Raw genomic sequence first — 22561 nt, 5'->3', positions numbered from 1 at the left:
TTTTCCTCTTGATGATGAAATATTCCATGCTGGTATCTCCTCTCCAGGTTTTGTAACACTCAAGAAGTACATGAAAGAGGCCTCTTTCATCAAGTATTCTTAAGTTATGAAAATGGAATTGAAGCATATTTTCCCCCTTCGTATGGTAAGTAACTACTAATTCAAGTAATAGAATTCACTTTGCCCTCCTTCTAATTTTCTCATGATATTTACAAAAGAAATGGAAATGCTTCTTGTGTGAATATGGCATGACTTATGAATAATATCTAGGTTTGTCTTCAGAATGTTTCATAAAAAAAGAGAATATTCTGTTTTTTGATTCACTTGTGGTTTTTATAAATTCTAGTTTAATATCTTTTACCTGGTTTAGAATTTGAGTCATTTTTACCTACATATGAGTTTTGATCATTAAAATAACATAACTCTTCTGACTACTTTATACACACTTTTAAAATGCTTTACTTAGTAGCATCTTGTGCAGAAAATTGACATGTGGACTCTGAAAAGTCATAGCCACATAGAAGGAAGATTTAGAAATGCCAGATTGCTGTGCAGTGGCATTTCTCTTCATCCCAGATGCCCTAGTTTGCAGCATCCACCCCTTTTGGCCTGGGCATGGACTGTCTTTAATTGGAAAAACTTATTATCACTTTGCAAGTGATTAGAACTGAGTCCTCCCAGGTGAGTGAAGTCAGCCTTTAAAGAAAGGACCACATTATTGAGTGCTTTCATCAAGGTATTGTGCCTAAAGGGCTTAACATGATTTGCGACAGTTCACTGTCCTTTGTCCACCCACAAAATCATTTGTTATTTTCACTCTTCATTCTATTTTGTTTTTCTTTATATGTTCTAATGCATATTTAAAAGAAAAATTCTCTCTATATGTGTAGCTATGAATATTATAAGATTTCATTTATTCTCTTTTTAGAGATGGCACCTGAGCTAACATCTGTTGCCAATCTTCTGGGGTTTTTTTTTTTCTTCTTCTTCTTCCCAATGCCCCCCAGTGCATAGTTGTATATTCTAGTTGTAGATCCTTCTAGTTGTACTATATAGGACACTGCCTCAGCATGGCCTGATGAGCGGTGCCATGTCCACAACCAGGATCCAAACCGGTGAAACCCTGGGCTGCCAAAGCGGAGCACGTGAACTTAACCACTCGGCCCTGGGGCCAGCCCCAGATTTCATTTATTCTAATGAATTAAGGAGGTGGACATATCTGAATTTGTAGGAAGGATGAATTATAGATAACTTTTAAAGAAATGTGGCTTTTATTACTTTAAACTACATATAGTAACTTCAACAAAACATTACAAAGTAGAAATCCTTACGGAGACCTGTTACAATAAATCATATGAACATTTTGTTATTAGCATATAGATTGGATATATGTAGGAGCTTGTAAAGTGCCTGAGGTTCATTGAAAATAGTTTATTCTGTGTCTAAAATGTGTACATAAGATTGAAAATAAATGTTTAAAACATCATACATTATCTACCTATAAATAAAGTGTTTGCCAAGCAAAGGTAAACGTCAGCCAAGCTCATGAACAAATTATCAAAAGATTTTAAATTTATTGAAGCCCTAAATTAATGAGATATTACCATGTGTGCATAATAACTTAAAGAATAAAATTTGCTGATCCTTCTCTCGTATGGGTATTTGTGCTAATGAATCAGGATGCTATTTACACTATTAGTCCCCAAAGTAATTGCTTATTTGAAGAAGTTCTGTCTTAGGGGTTTTCAGTTAATTAAATCCATTTGCATTTTATGCACACATTTTAAATTCTCAAGTCTTATTTTTCATAAGCCAGATTCAAATACGTTCATGCAATCATACCTCTCATTAAGGCATTAGTCTTTCATTTCTAAAGGAACTTTCAGAGTAGCCATATGCATAAAATGCTTATTAATAAAATCCAATCAATATTTTAGAAAAGTCAACCCATTAAATATTTTTTTCATTTAAATTTTCCTATTTGTAATGGTGATTACTATGCTAACATACCTCCAATTTCTAATTTTTCGGTTAGCTTAATTTATTCAATGATTTTTTTTGCTTTGATTTTGCATGGCAGTTTTTAACTTCTAACATGCCTTTAGAATTACAAGCAACCTTTTCCCAGAGAGTAGCTTTTTCAAGGTATGTGCATAGTAACTGATTGATCTTGCCAACTCAATTGGGAGATAACTAAAATATGGAGCAAAACTTTTCCAATTCTAAAACTGGTGAACAGAGTATAATAATTCACAAAGTTAGGGATGTTTTTAAAGGTATTGTTTTCTCATAGTTTTCCAATATTTGAGAAGCTTGGAATTAAAGTACATAAGTGATAAAAATTGTAAATGCCTTGATTAGATCCAAACCATGGAAATCTTTCAGTGCTACCCTAGCTTCGAAGCTTGAAAAAGCTACTGAAGTTAAGACAGCAGAAGAAGCAGAGGGACAGGCGGGATGGAGGCAGGGGCCGGAAGAGCCACAGGAGCCATGCGGTGGGCTCAGGGTCTCAAATCAAAGAGCGTGGCAAAGCCAGAGGCTGGGAAAGACTCACAGGGGCACCATCTGCAAAGGAGATCTGCAATCCAGTTTTGAAATCATGCCTAACCGAACTATTCTGGGTGGTTAGTAGATGTTTATCTAGTTTACAATTTATCTAGGTTTATTAGTTCCTCTTTGCAAAGAAAACATAAAATACAGAATCTGGATACATTCGGGTTCAAATTCCAGCCTAAGATGACATCTGAATCAAAAAAAGGTAGAGTGGGGCCAGCCTGGTGGCGTAGTGGTTAAGTTCGTGTGCTCTGCTTCCACAGCTCCGGGTTCATCAAGCCACTCTGTGGCAGCCTCTCACATGAAATAGAGGAAACTTGGCACAGATGTTATCTCAGCAACAATATTCCTCCAGCAAAAACAGAAACATTGGCAACAGAGCTTAGCTCAGGGCCAGTCTTCCTCACGAAAAAAAAAAAAAAAAGGTCAAGTATCCAAGTGGAAGAGAGAGAGAAAAAGGAAAAAGTGATATCCTAAAATCATGATAAATATGACAGTTATTTTGTCCTTTTTAGCAGTATTGGACAATAACATACTTTTGTTGTCATCTTAACATGAGATATAGGTATAAAATGGAAAACAATTTTTGATGTGCTGAAAAACTCATACACTTTATAATAAAATAAAATTTCATTCAATTAACTCATTGATTCATTTAAGCAATGATCTATGTAAAGCGTAATACCAATAGTCTCCTAAGAACATATTTTCTTTGTAGCTGGAATTGCCCTAAGGAAGCATTTCTTCTCATTTAGAGAAAGTAGAATAAAGCACTTGTATTACCATTTGTATAAATTTTTAATACTGAATAAAATATTAGTATTTAGTGTAATATTGATTCTCAACATAATACTCCTCCATAATGGCATGCTAATTGGTTAGAATTAAATCAGACAGATTCAAAAACCATGAGAATAGACCATCTAACATTTGTAATTTTTTTTCATTAGTTTCCAGAATTCCAATTAAAATGGAATTAATCTGTCAAATAAAATAGTATGGTACAATAAAAGTTCTGTGCACTGTGTCACGTGCACTCCTCTTCCTTCCCACTGCTCCACCCCCTGGATGACATACAGGAGTGAAGAGGATGGGAAGGAGGGCAGACCTTCACTTGTGAATGTCAACCATAGAGTAACAGCTTCAAGAGGCAGCAATCTATGAGCATTCCCGCCCTGTTATTTACTAACTGTGAGACCATAGGCATTTTCCTTAAACCTCTTGGAACCACAGTTTCCTCATTAGTAAGATGATTAGTCTAATAGTACCAACCTCCTACAGTTGTCGAGGAAATAGAGGTTCTCAACGGAGGGCGATTTTGCCCACTTGGAGACATTTGGGAATGTCTGGAGATAGTGTGGGCTATCCCAATGATGGGGGTGGGTGAGCTACTGGCATCTGGGGAATAGGGGCCCAGGATGTTGCTAATCTAACATGCGCAGGACAGCCTCCACAACAGATTCATCTGACCCAAAAGGTCAATAGTACCGAGATTGAGAAACTCTGAAGTGAAGTAATGTATGTCATGAGCAGTGTCTGATACCCAGTAGGTCCTCAAAAAATTAGTATAATTAGGGGCTGGCCCAGTGGCACAGCGATTAAGTTCGCACGTTCCCCTTCAGCGGCCCAGGGTTCACCGGTTTGGATCCTGAGTACAGACATGGCACCGCTCATCAAGCCATGCTGTGCCAGGCATCCCACATATAAAGTAGAGGAAGATGGGCACAGATGTTAGCTCAGGGCCAGTCTTCCTCAGCAAAAAGAGGAGGATTGGCAGCAGATGCTAGCTCAGGGCTGATGTTCCTCAAAAAAAAAATTTTTTTTTTAATTAGTATAGTTACACTGTTATTGCTGTCATTATTTATTTGAGACAGAATTCCAAATCACCCACATGGTATCAGGACTGAGTCTTATCAGCAATTCAGTAAGTCCATCCCAGCCTAGTCAGTCATGCCTATCTGCTAAGTCATCCACTTGGGATGGGCAATTTTGAAGTGCCTTCAGGAATGGACTGACCCACTTAATACCTGACTAGTCTAGCAGGCTCATAGATAGATTGGACCAAAGTTCATGGGCTATCATTTAATTTGTACCCTCTTAGAAATTAGAAGAAAATAAGAAAAGACAAATAAAAAGTAACTTATAGTGCCAGGTGACTATCACTTTTTAACTTCTGCAGTTAATAATGGGTCAAGGGTCTCCTCATGATCATTTCCTTTATAAAATGAACTGCTGTTTAGACAAATGGCTAAGAAATATAGTATGGTTAATATAAGGTTCTGATTAACTGTTTATATGGTACAAGAATATTAGCAATTCACAATCAGTTGAACGCAACAATGTAGTTTTAGCTTAATGTTAAAACATTTTAAGGACAGAAAACTCTTGCTTAATGCAAGATTTTCAAGGCCAAACAGACCTGAATTTGAATTTCAACTTTATAACCTTCAAGCTGTGTGACCTTGAATAATTTGCCTGACTTCTCTGAGCTCAGTTTCCTTATCTGTTTAATAGGCATAAAATTACCTCATAGGGTTGTTGAAAGAATTAAAGGAGACATACAGCATTTGACGTATATTAGCAGTGAATAAATGGTAGCAGTTATTATTTCCATTATTATTATTTTTTTTTCTGGGGAACTTGAATTGCCTTGGGATCATTATCATGGCCATGGATTCTCATTGCAAAGAATAACTATGGTGTGTAGGTAATTTTTATTAACAGAGGAAGCTCAAATTACATCCATTACCTCAATAAACAAAAGATCTTAGACTTGCTTCAATAAAATTGACTTAAGAAGAAAAAAGAAAACATACATATTATACATGGAATTTCCCAGTGAGAATTTTTTTTAAGGAAAAGGTGGATTTCCTAAATTAAAGAATGAATGATGTGCACATCTTTCTGGCATATTTAATATAGTTGATAATCCACTTTTTAATTAGCCACCTAATTATAATTCAATAGAAATTTCCCCGGGTGAATACAGTAACCTACTTCAGAGAGAGAAACAGTGCTGTGAGGGGGCGCTCCTACTGTGAATTTTGACACTTTTTCAGGTCCAATTTGTTCTCAACCTAAACGGCCCAGGAGAGATGGGGAGTGCTGTTTCACAGCCTAATAATTCTGACTGCCAGGAAGTTTGACTCTAAGGCTAAATTCACCTTTTATCAGTATTTTTATTTTTCCATTTTCTTTGTTCTCTGGAAAAGACTCAGTTTTTTTTTTTTTTTATCTTCCCATCAATCATATGTTTAAAATTTGAGAATAAAAACTCGATTAATCCAAACTATGGCTCCTTTCATTTTTCTTGACGGTTTGCTTTCTTCTTAGCTCTTCAAGTTTCCCCAACTTCTAACTGACGGTTTCCTGGACGTTTTTTGTTTGTTTCTGGGATGGAAAGTTACCTGAGGAGACCATCTCAACATCATCATAGACTCTTGTTCAATTCCACAACCCACACCATGTCAAGGAGGGAGATTTTTCATCTCTTCCTTAGCAAGAGATGTTCAAAGTTCCCAAAGCTTAATAGTTATTTTTTTTGTCATTGGTTGTTCATGGCCTCAGTTTAAAATGTTTTCAGACTTACCATCTGGTGCTGTGGAAATGAAACGGATGGCGATATTAAATTCTCTCTTCCAACCGTTTTTAGTTTTGCGTAGTTACAATTTCACTGTGTTTGCATATAATTTTGAACTATTGTCTCTCATTAATTTCCAGCTCATATGCATTAAATTTATGCAGAGAGGAGAGATGAACTTTTCATTTTAATTAATTTAATTTATCTCCTTGCTTCCACCCTTGCCCGCTGCAGTCTGTTTTCAATAAAGCATAAGTCAGATCATTTTGCTCCTTGACTCAAAACTGCAGTCTTTCCTTGTTTCAATTAGAGGAAAAGCTGGAGCCTAATAGTGGTCCTCAAGGCCGTATATGTTTCAGCCCACCTGACCACCATCTCCTTCTGCGCCCCCACCCACATTCACTCCACTCCAGTCACTCTGGCTTCCTGACAGTTCTGCCAGCACACCGGGCATGCTCCTGCCTCTGGGCCTTTGCACTTGCTATTTCCTGTCTGGGACCTTCTTCCCCAGGAATCCACATGACTTGTTTTCTCTTCTCCTTCAAGTCTTTGCTCAAACATCAACTTCTCAATAAGACCTTCACTGACCACCCTTCTAAAAATGTCACCCGTTCCCACAACTCCTATTTTCCTTCCCTGATTTATTTCTCTCTGTGATACTTGCCACCTTCTGATAAATTATATAATTTACTCATTTATTTATCGTCTGTCTCCCTCCATGAGAATGTAAGCTCCACACGGGCAGCAATTTTTGTTAGTTTTGACTGGTGTACACCAAGCACCTACCCCAGTGCCTGGTATCCAGAAGGCACTTGATAGATATTAGCTGAATTGAATTGAAGTAGAATTACACTCTGATTGACCTTATTTCATTTCCCTCTAAGCCTTAATTTGCCTTCCATTAGTTTTATCTTTCAGTGTTCTAATCTTATTATAGTCCTTTAGGGAAACTTTGATCCCCCCACCCTCAGTTGAATTTAGGAGATGGAAGAAACAGGTTCACTGTGTTTCCTTTTGATCTCTGATAAGCTTTAACTGGGATAAATTTGCCTTTTAGTCATATTCCTTTCCCTATTACTTTTCCTATTCCTCAAGGACACTGTTATCACCAAAACGGTGAATTGACTGGGATAAATTAGATTCCTGATCAGAACACTCCTGGGTGAATCCTGAGGCAAACAGGAGATAGAGATGGAAATGGCTAGCTCTAGAAATAGTTAAATGAAAGAAAATGTGAGGATTATTTTCCTTTGGACCTCGGTACACTTTTTCTGGCACACATGTTCCTAGCATAAACATTAGAGCCTTAAACCTGATTCGAGAAATTACCTACCTCCTGATGACAAGAAAGCCATAAATATAGTTCATGACCAAAGATTAGTCACTGTTTATGATTGCTGGCGACACGTGATACATCAGGGAGATCTGGCGATATTTCAGATATCTCCAGTCAGCCATTTATCATTTTCATAGTGGAAGATGAGGAGGGATTTCTCTCGTAACAGCCCCTATAAAGGGAAGTGAGTGGGGAAATGTCAGATGTGTTTTATCATTGAGAGTCAAAGGGACGTTGACAATGTTAAAAATGTGCTGAGTGGAGTACAGGTTTTGTACACGTTGGTCTTCTAAATAATAAGACCCCGTTTAAAAAAGAAGAAGAAGAAAAAGTAGAAAATAAAGGAAATACGTTCTGTGTTGCTTAGTTCTCCCTCGTGCCCTTGAACCATGTTTCTGGACTCCCGCTGAGAAACTGAAGCTTGATTTATCTCTAGAGGCTGTAACATTTTGAGCAGCGCGATGGCCTTGAGACCCTGCCTCACTGCCATCCCAACACATGACGTTTATGCTGCAGATCAGTTTGATGCAATATGCGGACACCCAATGCATGCGCTACCCCCTCCTCCCGCCCCCCCCCCCCCCGCGAATTTAACATTACTCCCTATTTCAATGCATAATTTAGGATCTGCCAAAGCACAGAGCATGTTAATAACTTCCACCTGATTGAAAACTTCGAACCCATGTTCCCTTTGTAACTACTATATCTATCCAAGCGAAAGACATAAGGCCCTCTGGGAGACGATTTTAAAAACGGGGTTGGGGATGTGAACAGCCAAGAACTTTGTCTTAGAAATGGTGAGAACGAGCCACTGAAAAGTTTTTAACATAACCAATAACTTGTGCAATGCTTTGCAGAATTCCGAAGACACCATTAAAAATTAAATAAAAAGCCTCAGCTTGGTTTTGTATATGCTTCAATAAGCAAAGAGATATATTTAATGCAGAGGGTGTTGAATCTGAATTAGTACAAATATTATTAATTTAATGTTCATACTGTATTTTATGGTTTATAAACTGCTTAGCAGTAATTTTATATATTTTCCCTCCCAGCACCGCTGTAAAAGATGTCAGCGCTTTATTTTTCCCATTTTATAGATGAGGCAACCTTTAATAAGTGATCTATTTCTTTCCTGTGCATATTGGTTAACTGGTAAATGATTAATTTATGTCTACATGAACTTCATCATGCAGAGTATTTATTTTAGTGTGAGTTGGTATTTATTTTACCCGCAAAGCATTACAGTATCCAATTATATATGCATGTTTTAAAGGCAGTAAAGCAGCCATCAGTAGTTAATGCAACATTAAGTCAGAGATTTTTAAATCCACATTAAATTCGGAGTTAGGGTATTTAAATCAACCGTCCCTCTTTCTCCTCTCTCTGGTCCGTGTGGGTGAGAAATGATCCTTTTATAAAGTGACCCCATGGCACCTATCCAATGACACAGAAAAGATGTGTTGAGATTTTCAGAGTTTAAAAATCTGAACTGTAAAATAAAGAACGAAGAGGTCTATAATTATGTTTGGCAAGAGTGGAAGAGTAAACAAATCTGATCATTTGTATCTGCCTGTGGAATACCTCGCCGACTGTGGGGCTTCCATCTTGCTCGCTTCCTTCTTCCTTCTTTTCTGCTTTCATTTCTTCCTTTTATTTTCTTATCAATTTTTGCATCAGTAAGATGGTTGTTGTGGCTACTTGCATGGAGAAGTATAACAAACCACACGTACGTGATATATTAAGGTTTAATAGAAAGGGCATGGTCCCCTGCAACACCATCGTTTGCATTATTTCTCCATGTTGTACTCTGTTGTGCTGTAAGGAAAATCGCTTCTCTCAGGGTGTCGCACTTCAAGTTCAACATTCTCAAAATGCTGCTTAAGCACCAGCTCAGCTAATACCCCTCTAATATCACTTCACTACTTTAATCCTGTAATTTAGAGGACAAAGCACCAAAAAGTTCAGTCGTTTTATCCTAAGTCAAATTTTTTAATTAATTAGAAATGTGCTTTCTTTTCATGATAATTTATTAGATATAATTCTCCTTCATTTATTGATCTCAAGACTCTTAAATTAAGCCAGTAAAACTAAGAGTTTTAAAAATTCATTGCAGAGAGTCCCTGCCCTAATTTCGCATGCAAAAGTGTCTGATAAAGTCTAAATATTGGCATGTTAACTGTCAAAGGCAGATGATTTAAAACACATTGTGTGTGCTGGGTATTTAAACTCTTCCAGAATCCAGAAATTGTCTCTTTCAAAACTAAAATGTATTTTTGAAGCCAGGAAAGGATTTAAAGATCCAGGAAGTGCTATGATATGAATTTTATGAAAATAATTTTATTGTTAAAAATTTTGTACCTACTGAAATATACAGTATATTACATCAGACCTACCAATAAGACAATATATAATGAAGTAATATTTTTAATTGGTGTCATTTGTTACAGGATCTATTGTACAGTATCTACTTAATCAGGGCATAGAAGTTTTAAAGATGAATTTTTTCAAATAAGGAGCATTACTGCAGAGGAATGTCATTGAAGTATTCTCCTCTCTTGTTTAGAGCTCAATTATAAAAGGAATCAGTACTTCAGTGAGCAGTTTTCTAACTTAGAGTTAGATATACTTGACCTTTAAATGGGCGCTGTGGGTTATTTTCATATACTAAAGATTTCGTGTGAAGATATGGAAATTTTAGCCATCTTACTCTTTGTTATAAATGTAAAAAAAATACACATATAGTCAAAAGAAACATTTCAAATATTAGAGTATAAATTCAATATGTGAAGTATAGAAATTTCATCCTTTTAAAAATCCTTCTGACCAATAAAATATGCAAATGAAATGCTATTATAGCTTTCCTTTTATACTACAGTTCCAGTATCTAATAACCCAGGCTTTTCCTAGTCCAAGACTTTTTCAATGGCATTTATTATTCCCATTTATGTTTATTTGACCCATATTGCGGCTTCTAAATTGGATATATCCTTTTCTCCTGAGAACTCCATGTCCTCACATTGCCTTACAGGAGAACTGTGAATTTGTATCACTTTCTGGTGCAACAATGAACTAAATGGGCAGAGACCCAGATAAGACTCCCTTACGCTCTCCCTTACACCTCTCATAGGACACGAGATCCTAGTGAGCATCCATTATTATAAATGTTGAGCTGGGCTTGATTCCCAGGTTCTCACTCTTATAATCCCAGACTCCATTATAATGGTATTTCTGTTTTCATTGATTGCCATCTTTTTATATAATTCTGTTAGCTTTTGCCAAAAAGAAATGTTTTGAGAGGGGATTCTTATATGGGAAAACTGAAAAGTAATGTTCATGCTAAGTAAAAACACTATATTCCTTTTCAGAGAGAGAACTTACGTGAAATCAAGTATTCGCGATTTTTCAGAACTGCATATGGAGAAGTTGCTGAAATTCAATCTTGCTTCCAGATAAAGTCAGCACAGCATTACCCAGTTATTATGTAGCATTTCCATGCAAACTAATAAATAGTATTTCAACTTAAAATTTCGGTTTTTAATCTAGATGTAACTTAAAAACTCTTACAAGTAAAAACTCTTAGAAGTAAGCATTCTTGTCCATCAGAAGTTTGTACAGAAAAAGCAAATTCAAAGGGACAAATATGGGCAGTGCCTTCCAGCACTGACAGGGGGAAAAGATCCTGGCTCAAGAACACAGGTCTCTAGGCAATGAAGCAAGTGTATCCCTCAAGAGAGAAGAATGCATTAAGTTGTCATGGCTTTGAAACATCAGCCATTTACACCTCCCAACTTATTCCCCTGGTTCTGAACCCAGATTCACTTGGTAACCATTCCATTGCTTATAATTCTTCTTTGCATATACTTGTATCTGTATCTACATCTATACCTACAGGGACAAAATACAGCAGTCAATATAACTCATTAGCTTGATGGATGTATTTCTTATTGTAAACTAATATATTGGCATTCTGAGATAAAAAAGCTTTTTTATTCATGTGAATATTGTCAGTGAGATCATTTTAAAGTCACATAACTCTCAGCCACACATACGGAGGTAGAAGTTCCGTTTCTGGAACATGAGACTAGAAATTGTCATTTGTCATCCCTTTTTGCTTATAAAATACAGCCACTCCCATACCTGCTACCACAATGCCTTCCCCACCCCATGGGAAAGGGAAGTAACACTTGTAAGAAATGACAAGAGGTCTAACGTTGTCAGAGAAATAAAGCTACTTGGGAAGGTTCACCCAGCCAGTAAGTAATAGAGGTGAGAGTAACACTCAGGTCTGACAGATGTCCTTTCAACTAAACTTGTGTCTTTACTTAGATTCTACTGCTGGCAACATGGGCCCTGACTAGGGGAAGCGAATAAAAGTTCCCTGGTTGCTAGAGAATACACACGCGTCCTGTTGTCTATTTCTTCTAAGCAAGTCTAAACCTATATGTTGCCCAAGAAATGGGTATTCTGTAACTGGCACTCCTACCTCTGGTGGTCATGTGAAGAAACCTTGTTTGATCATTTAGCTATATGTGTATTTTGGAGTCCGATTTTAAAATGACTAGCAACACAAAGACATCTGTTCATAGTGAACTTAAGAATTCATTGTATGCTCCTTATCAGGCAATTGGAAAAGCAAAGAGAAACGATAGTTATTTTACCAAGCAGATTCATGGTTGTCTTTCATTGTCTATTCAGATCTCTTTATTCGATCTGGCTATATAATGAGTTATGAGCCCAGTTCCCATGACCACATTTTGTTAACTGAAATATAGTTTTAATTGTTTCCAAGTATACATTTATATTATTTACCTAAAACTACTCTGAAAAAGGCCTTCAATCTATTTAATAGAAGCTGGTAGGGATAGAAATGAGGGTACGCTTCACTAATTATAAGCTTAGTGATGCACAGATGAAAAATATTTTGGATTTTGACCATGCATATTAGGTATTAGGAGTATTATATTTCATGTTAAGGAGATGGATAGAAAATTCTGGAGATTATTTTTTCATCTTAAAGCATAACAGGTTTCAAATGTCATTTATTAAGTCATTTTGATTTAACTTAATGAGGTCATCCCTCCATCCTCTTGTAAACTATTTTGCCTAAACTAGTTCAAACATTAGAATCTTTTCTTTAAGAAAAGATTATCACTGAAGACTCAACTTGTATAACCTAAATGGGAACTCATGTCCGTCGTTAGCATACCTCCTCATTTTGAATAAATTCTTCCTAATATCTAACTCAAGTCTCCCCCAAAATGTCCCTTATCTTCTCCTCTGTGAGTACTGTAACTAAATCATTTTCCTTATTCTGGATTTTTTATCCTTTTAATGCTTGGTATAAATCGATATTCTTTTCTTATTCTCTCAGGCCTCCAGGTTTCTTCTAGGTCAGTATTTCTATTAAGAAATTAGTGCCCTCTGTGTTATTGACAGCATCATTTCAGTTGTCAGTGTTGTTTCTTTCGGGTAAAAGACTCAAAGGGTGTTGCCCTCCTCATTGTAGCTCCGATATTGCTATGATATAACCCCAAAATAATTTTTTCAAAATTCGATCAAAAATGAAGTATTCATTAAAAAGAAAAAAAGAGGACTGTCTTAGATAAGGCTCAAATGTCGTTTATGCTGAAATTTTTCAAAAAGAGGGTGAGGAGTTTTCTCTCTTGGATGCTAGTTTTGAATGGAGACAGGAAGATGAACTAAATGACCTCTTGAGGATCCCCCAGTCGCATGATTTTGTGATAATCTTAGCTTCCAGCATCTCATTTTCTCCAAACACTAAAATCTAATCTGCCCTAAGATATGAGAGTGTTTAACAGATGAAAACCTTTTAATGGAGGAAAGATTCTGCTTGTTTTCTTGGAAGTAATTTCCTTAACAATTGCTTACATTTATATTCACGGCAGCCCATATTGAATCATTAAATCCGAAGAAAAAGATAAAAGAAAAATTTGCAGACGTACTACATAATGATATGCAATTTATTCTTTGACTTTTGCCTTTGTTACTCTGCATTAGAAACATTTACTCCTATAGGCGTGGTTAAAACATTCATGAACTCTACTTTCTGAAACCTGAAATCTTTCTTGCTCTCTACACCGCGATTGTTCCTATTTCAACAGGAGAACTTTGTTAGCATCAGTGGACATTTTACTTCCAAATGAGGTTACCTTCTGCGCAGGGTTGCCGTAAAGCAAATTACATCTGACAAGGCTGTTTGATGAAGATTAGCAGTCGTTAGATTAAGCGGTCTTTGAGCTTGCCATTTAATCCACCACTGCTGCTTTTGTGTACTAAGCCAATGATCATACTTGGAGGCATGACAACTAGGTTATTAGTTTTCATTACTTTTTAATCAGCTATTTTCGAACCAGTGGAAAGCTTTAGGTATACAGTGAAAAAGAGACTTCTCATTTATCAAATCATGATCTGCTTGACTCTAGACTCAGGTGCTAATATTATTACTGTTAATTACATTTTTACTAATACTAATGATGATTATAAGAGTCTTCCGTAAAAACTAGTTACTGTGAGCTAATCTTTGGCCGAGCTTGACATATATTATTTATATTGAATCATCACAACAGTTCTCTGAAGTTTTACCAAAATAAAAAAGGTGAGTTACGCATATATTCTGGCACATTTTTTTCTGACATTGACTTTGAGTGTCCATGAATGTTTTTATAATGTGTTCAGCATTCAGTTGATTATTTTTTGTTGTTGTTTGGTCCAACTGCAGTTTGGATGATATAGAATGAACATAGAAAAACCGTAGCATTAATCTTGGACTGTAAAAGCCCTATTTATATTGAGACGCAAATATAAATGTAAAGCAGGCAGAAAAAAATGCTACGTAAGCTCTTTTCTGAGCTTAGTATTGTTAGAAAATATTTAACTCTTACGTTGTTTGGTAGCTTTTTTATTGTGTGTAGTTAAGTGCAAAAAGAATTATGCTAGAGTCAAAAATGATTCTGAACTTTAATAGTGAACTATTTTTTTTAATGTTATTTTTTTTTAGATTTTAGTTTTTTCCTTTTTCTCCCCAAAGCCCCCTGGTACATAGTTGTATATTCTTCGTTGTGGGTCCTTCTAGTTGTGGCATGTGGGACGCTGCCTCAGCGTGGTTTGATAAGCAGTGCCATGTCCGTGCCCAGGATTCGAACCAACAAAACACTGGGCCGCCTGCAGCGGAGCACGCGAACTTAACCACTCAGCCACGGGGCCAGCCCCTAATAGTGAACTATTTTTATCAAAAGTTTGTTAGTTCCTCACGTAAATGTGCAGCATTGAACTTAATACAATTACCACGAGCCATGAAATATAGAATTAATATTCAATACAGATCTGAATTATATTGATCAGCAACTATTGATATAAGGTGCTAAAATGGAAAAAAAAAATATGTTATCATTACTATTACTTGACTCTTGAATGTCTTATGGTTGAAATAGTGGATTTATACAAACTAAAGTGGGCAGCGTTCAGTTGTGCCAAATAGAAGCTGTGACTATTACTCATATCACCTAAACCCCACTGTACTCAAAACTAGGAAGCATTTTTTATTCATTGAGCATGATTGGAATAGAACTGTCAACAACAACAACCCATTTTTTTTTATTGTATCACTGAGAGAAAAGTTAATATTGACTATTACAGGCAAATGATCACTGATCATAATGACATTCTGCTAAATGACAGATAGCAAGCTTCACCTGTAACACTGAATGATCCCTCTACCAGATAGAATTGGAGACAACACTGGAAACGCAGTTTCTGGATGATGGTTTTACCCACTTGGCCTTGTGTGTATCCATTAAGCAGTTGCCTCGGTTTGCCAATTCTTTCCTTGCTGACCTGAGAACTGAGATGGGTAAATCTGTCTGAAGTGCTGTAGTCTGCTCTCTAGTGCTTTCACTTTGGGATGCGGGGAGGGATTATAAGGTTTCTATTACTCCATTTCCACAACTCCTAAAAGCACAGCCTAAAAGTGACCAAAAATGCTAAGTCAATGTCATTGTACAATAAATGGTTAGTAAAGAACTCTAGAACTAAAGACTCTCAAGGTCGGAAGAGACCTTAAAGATCATGAATGATGATCCTATACTCTTCTGATAACAGAAGCGATGATGAAAACCCCTAATGAGAGGAATTTCTTGGCCTCTCAATATCAGACTGTTCCAGTTGATACAAAGTCCTTAAATTGAACTATAATGTGTCTTTCTGTAAATTCCACTTATTGGTCCTAGATGTAACCTTTCCGACTAATGAAATGTTTACTTCCTCTTTGATACTAATAAGTTCCTTTCCAATACTTCCTCATTCTCTCTGGTTTCCTTCCTTCAGTGCTCTAGTCACTTTCCTCTGACCACACTCCAATTTTTTAACATTCTGCAAACTCAGAGTACAACGTGACCTGTACTGGATAAAACACAATTTAGCAATAGCCTTATTCCAAGCACTGACTTTCTCTTAACATTGAATTTGCTTTTGTGGCAACTATATCAAAGGACACTTGAAATTCCTAAGTGCTTCTCAAATATCTAAACCAAGTCACATTCACCCCATCCTCTACCTGTATAGTTGAGTTTTTATCCTATTGTTTTGGACCCTCCTAGACTTCACATTTATTTCCATTAATGTTAGCTTATCAAATGTTTTCCATTCCACCAATTTCAATTTTTTTTCATTTGGAATGGAAAGTGTATTCTAATTCTGTCATGTCACTCATTCACTAAGTGAAATTTTAACTTGTGTCATCAGTAAATCTGACTAGCATACTTTCTATTTATTCTAATACCTGATTTTAAAAAACATATTGGCAATAACAGGACAGGGGCATCACCATTAGAAATTGTCCTTCCAGACAGCCATTGGTCATTCATTGCTATTCTCTGGATATGACCATTCAACAAGTTGCCAACACCCTTGATTTCTAGCTCATAGTTCTTCATCTCAGCCACTAGGATGCTGTGTGATGCCTTGGCAAATATCCTATAGAAGTCCAGATATGTTAATTACCCGTTGGTTAGCCCAGTAACCCTTTCAGAGAATGAAGTGATATTCAACTACATGATCTCTTCCTTGGTGAATCATTTGGAGCCTGGTTGTGTGCCTTACAATGGTTGACTTGAGACTCACTGATATATAGGTTTTGAGAAACCACCTCTATCCCATTTTGAAAGTCAAATCCACATCTTCCAATCCTTTGTCTGTCTACGTCTCTCCTGCTTTCTGCAGTTCCTCCCAGATGTTCAGCATTAGTTCTGCAGGCTTCATTTGCAGTAGGGACCTCAGCTTACCCATTGTCCCTAGAACCTAGCACAGTGTCAAGAGCATAAGAGGTATCTTGCTATTTTTTAAGAATCAAAACACTAAAAATTTGGTGTTTTGGTGCTTATGTTCATGTTTTAAAACTCTATAATAGGAATCATATATGTCTGGAGACAAAATTCACTTATACACCACATTAGAATTTTGAATTGGACAAAGGGACAGTCCCACATGTCACCACGTGCCACACCTATTTAACACCCTTCCGAGTTACCTTCCTGTGGTTGTAAATGACATTCCCCAGGTTTCCAGAAAGATTATTCACATTTCACCTAGAGACAGTTTGGGCACTGGTTTTCCTGCTGAGGCTCAGACGGCGCCATATTTGAGGCGTTTGGTTTAGGCAGGAAGGAGAGAAAAGTGTAGGGGCATTGAAGAACATAAGAGGAATGTCAAGTAGTGGTGTGGAGGAGTAGAAAGGGAGAAGGTTTCCAGTTCAGTCCCGAGGCCTCATCCCTCTGTGCCTCTAGCACTGGAGTCCCTCTGCTCCCTCTTCTTTCCTCCAGGACCAAATTCTCTTAGGACCTAGCCTCTCTTCCACTAACTTAGTGTAACCTGCACCTTTCTTTCACCAGCCACCTTAGAAAAATTTAAGACAGAAGGACAGGAGAATTTCAGGTGGAATAGCTTTTAAAGACAACAAGTAGAAGATGCTGATGGCCAAATCTCATGTTTCAATAAATCCTGATAATTAATTGAGATTACTCAAAAGAACTAGAAACACACCAACGTTGTCTCTTTGCTCCAGGGTTGCAATCATTTCTAAGAGGTGAAAAAAATGGATACTCAGGGACACAGCTCGCACCAACCAGAATCCTTGAAGGCATTTAAAATGTAGGTATCCTCTTACATTCTCTTTTATTCATCTTCTCTTCCCTCTTAGCAATAATAGTCTGTTGTTTCCATTCAAAAGATCACTCTCCTTGACATAGACAAAGAAAATAGAAATCTTACGATTCTGTCCTCCTTCTCATCCATCAGTGTGACCATCATTTTTAAGCTATAAGTCCATTTTTTATTGGAACATTGTGCTCCTTGAACTTAAAAAGCAGACAAACAAAAACGTGTATCCCGAGATTTTTTTTCAATTGGTCTCAGATCATTTGGGCGTTTTCCTTTGTATTTGCTATTTCCTTGCCCGAACAACTCTTCACCTCAATTCTCCCAAGGCCAATTCATAGCATTCAAGCCTCTGAGCTGCTGCCTTCTCAAAGAGGACTTCTCTGACCGCCTGTATGAAGCAAGCACGCCGCCATCGCTCCCTCTCCCCTAGACTGCCTTATTTTTCTTAAAAGCACCATTGCTGCCTGGAATAAAAGACACGTTGTGTTTATTTAAAGTCTTTCTCCCCTACTAGACTATAAGCCCTCTGGGAACAAGGACTTTGTCTTGTTCACATTGGTGTCCCCAGTGCCTGGAACCGTGCTGCTATGTGGAAGTTTCTCAACAAACATAAGCTCAATGAATGAAGTGATAAATGGAACATTTAAAGCAGAGATGCACAGAAACTGGAAAGAAGGTCACATAAAAACCACCACTGTGATTTCTTCTTTATAGTTTCCAACTTTCTTTCACTTCAGAATTATGTGCAACTAAATTCCACATGGTAGAAACTGCTTGTTTTAAACTAAACTTTGTTTTACTTTTTAAATTATAATTTAATCAGAATTGTTTTGCTCATCGGATAACCACTTTATAGACAGGTTAAAAATATAGAGAAGTAAAATTTAAATTACTCATAATCCTAAAACCAGAGAAAACTGATATTAAGAGTTTTGGGGTATGTTTAGAATTTTTGAAAACTTCTCAGTATTTTCAAGGCATTTTCCTTTTCAAATTCTTATGCTATAGAATTCTTCTAATCTGTTCCCTGAAATTTTAAAAATTTGTTCTCATACATTTGCCATGTTTGTCTAATATTTTTCAGACCTTCTATCCCCATCACAGTTTTTAAAACTGTATTTTTATTGTTCTGTAAGATTCCTGTTACTTCCACATGGCCAATCGCTTCCCCCTAATGAGTTAGAATTTGATTTTGTCTCTTAATTTCAGTTCCTCCATTCATTTCCTCAAATTTTTGGACAATGAAATTGCCAAGAAGGCAGGTCAATGACCTACCAGATGAGTTTAGCTGAAAATGAATTCCAGGATAGTTGGTTAGAGACAACCATCAATACTACACCTCATAAAATACTTGTCTTATTTAGTCTTAAGACTTTATTTTGCCATGATGGATATATTGTAAGAAATAAATTAGTAGAAAAATACTCAAAAGAGACTTCCCAAGAAATCTGCATTCATTCATTCATTCAACAATTAATTATTCATGACCTTTTACGTACCAAATACTGTTTGAGGCACTCGACACACCAAAATGAAAGCAAAGAACACACCACTTAGGAAAAGCATGCCAATTACTTCTGTTATAAATACTGATTGAACACCTACCATGTGCCAGGCACTACGCTGGGCACATCCACAGGGAGAAATCGTAATGTCAAGGATAGAAACACACTGCGTTTAAATCTCTACACATGCTAGCTTAAAAACTGCTGAAAAATTTACTTCCTCTATAAATTGAGAAAAATAACTCACACTTAAAGGACTATTACTAGGCTTGTGAAGTTAAATCATCCAAGATCTGGTGATACAAAGATGAGCAAAATAAATTCCCTATTCTCAAGATACTTGAAGTCTAGGAAATAATGGACATAAAAACTAAGCATTTCAATAATACTTGTTGAATAAAATTAAATATAATACAGAGCAATATGTGATACTATAATATGAATTATCTTTTCTCTTGAATGGTAAGTTTCTTTGTACACTTAGGACCCCTAATATAGCATCTTATGAGTAATGGATACTTAACAAATGTTAACTGGATAGATGTTTTACAAGTAATTCTTCCACAATACTACCCTAAATTCAAGGAATCCTCTCTAAAGGCAAAATATTTACTTCCAGAAAATTCATTTTAATATTAATCATTTAAATTCTCCTTTAATATTTTAGAAATGAAAGAGCAAATTAATTTCTGCCTATAAAGTAGGATTACAATAGATATTACCCTTAATTTTTCAACTTTTATATAAAGAAGGTTGAATGACCTGAGGGAATTTTAAATTGGATCCGCCATGTAAAATCACAAGTTGATCTTTGTTCTCCACTTTGAATTAGTGAAGCTTCTTTGTCCAGAAATAAGCAATAATTTGGCAACTTTGGAAATGTTTGCATATTTTCCTCTTTCCAAAGTGACTTTATAAAGAAAGACTGAAGGAGCTGGGGTTTCTGATTTCTGGAGCATTGGAAAGCTAAAAGCTGGAAGTGTAAACAGTGACTAACACGTTAGTCATAGTAAGTAGCTGTTCCTTAACAGGACAAGAAATAACATGTTTTGAAAGCTGCAGGGAAATTAGGATAGACAAAATAAAGAACTTTCTACCTGCTGAGAGTGACTTTAAATTAGGTGACCCTGGAAAAGAATTCACTGCAAAGACTTTTTAGGATTATATAGCTATCCTTGAAGTAGTTTGACTTAATTTTTAATTAAGGCTTCTTTAATAAAAGTTGGATAGACGAGATGATTTTCCAAGATCTTCTCCAATTTCTAGCAGAAGCCTGAGACTTTGCTTATTTTCCACGTGTCCCCTAGAGGGCAGCGGTGACCCAAAACACAGGAAAGGATTTTCAGTCATCTCTTATTCTGTCTGGCGTCAACCTTCAGTCCAGTCCCTCTATCATTTCACACAGATCTGTCTTCTGTAAGCAAGCTGTCAGTGGTATGTTTATTTCTAAGTACCTAACTAGCAAAATAATTAAATATTAGAAAAGTGTACTGTATGAGGTATATTTTTACAAAGAGTGAAAGAACATTAAGTGAAGATTCTATTTTTATGTTTGTGCATATCATTTAAACACACACACACACGCACCCTAGTTGGTCCTTGTCATGCATTTTTCACGCATTTTGGAGCAGAGAATGGTGTGAGACAGTTGGGAAAAAATAATATGTCAAGGCAAAGAAATCAAAATTTCTTCCTTTAGTTGGGTTGAAACAACCCATAGAATTACTGAATGCCTTTTCATTCATTCATTTATTCACTCGAGAGTTACCTAATGTGTAAGAACCATTATATTAGATGCTACATTTGGTAATGAGCAGAACAAAGAAACTACCGCAGGCAGCTTACAATTTAAGAAGCGATGCTCAGTGTCAGGACACAGGGAAGGATGACACTGGAATGGACCCGATTCATTGTGAACTTTGGTAGCAATGTAACATAAAACTCCTTGCCCCTTTTACAAACATTCTGGGTTTCTTTTGGAGGCCCACAGGTCTGAAATCCTTGTCCTGTTCCAACAAGACACACAACTTTATATTTAAAAGTTGAGGACGAACCACAGGAAGCTTCCTAAATAGGAAAGAGTAGCCTGAGTATGACCTTTTCTAATGCTGAGGTTTTCTTTTTTAATTAATGTTGCTGTTTAAATATTTTATTCTGTTCAGAGACATTTTTATGCAAAGGGTGCAACTTTCAAAAGAGGCTTTTTGCAAAGTTGCCCTAAAAGCCTCTTGTAATACCTGTGAATTTATCTTCTGGGGTCTCTTTTATTGTATTTGGATTATTTGCTGATTAAACTTCTTTATTCACTTTCATCTTGTGAAACTGGGAGCAAGATGCAAACCTCAAGTATGTGAAGGAAAAGATTAATGATGTCAGAATTAGAATTCAGTCAATATTTGCTGAGCCATTTGGGTTTTCTGTATGGAGCAGAAGGTAATGAAAACTGTCTACCTGTGTAGCAATGAGTGGTTCTGAGAACATTCCGGCCATAACTTTTGGTCAAACCAAATGGTGTGGTTTATGTGATTGCTTGTTTATGCAAATCGCTTTAGCTGGAAATATATATAATTTGCAATACTTCCTGGGAGAATTCTGGCATCACATCTTAGCCATGGTCTGCATTACAAACAAGACTTTATTGAGATATCAGAAAATGGACTTTCAGTCCTAACAATCCTGCTGGTAATCATTTATGATGGTCTAACCCCAGATGAGGAGTGACACATCATTCGTTTAAGGATATTGAAACTAGTGAGTAGTTTAAGTGACACTGCTTTGAAAAGTTAAAGTAGCAAAATCATAGTATTGTCAGTGTACAGGTTATGTTTATGAAGCCAGGACTAACCCAGGAAGGGGACAAAATTGTTACAATTGGACCAGGAACTATAGCATTTTTTCAAACTATATCTATTTGCCAAGAATTGACTAAGCCAACTGTTAATTCCAGGACTGCATTAAATTATCTTAAGATTTTATCAAAGGACAGATAAGCATCTAAGCACTTGTCAAGTGGAAAACTTCTTTAGAAGAAAACAGAAAATTATGACTTTGAAAAAGACCTAGACATTTACACTAGACGTTTTATAAGGGGGAGAGAAAACACAGTATAATTCACTTCTTCCTGAGGATGTGGAAATGTCCCCTAAAAGGCGAAAAAAAAAAAAAATGCTTGTAGAAAAAGTACATACAAGAACCAATTTGGACTCTTGACTTTGTTTTGCATTTGTAGCTTGAGATGAGCCTATAAAATGGCTACTGTTAAACATTAATCATTCTTCTCTCCTCTGCCATTTCTGTGTGCTTATATTCAAAAGGAAAATAATCTTTGTGTATATTTTGATATATTATCTGTTGTAGGAAAGTGTCTCTTTTTCTGCTGGGAAGGCTTATATTGGAGGGCAGAGATAACCAGAT

The 22561-nt window shown here is 36.4% G+C and overlaps 1 protein-coding gene across 15 annotated transcripts in view; it reads left to right on the top strand.

The window, feature by feature from the left end:
* RHOBTB1 (Rho related BTB domain containing 1) overlaps window positions 1-22561 on the top strand; it is a 117839-nt gene that overhangs the window by 14726 nt on the left and 80552 nt on the right. For all 15 annotated transcript variants that reach the window (XM_070563132.1, XM_070563248.1, XM_070563176.1 and 12 more), the window contains exon 2: window positions 48-145. The gene's annotated coding sequence lies outside the window, so the exon portion shown is untranslated. The remainder of the gene's footprint in view (window positions 1-47; window positions 146-22561) is intronic.

The sequence above is a fragment of the Equus przewalskii genome, chromosome 1 (assembly GCF_037783145.1).
Source record: "Equus przewalskii isolate Varuska chromosome 1, EquPr2, whole genome shotgun sequence".
Lineage (NCBI taxonomy): Eukaryota > Metazoa > Chordata > Mammalia > Perissodactyla > Equidae > Equus > Equus przewalskii.
The sequence above is the reverse complement of the archived record's forward strand: the minus strand, read 5'-3'. Positions and strand labels throughout refer to the sequence as shown.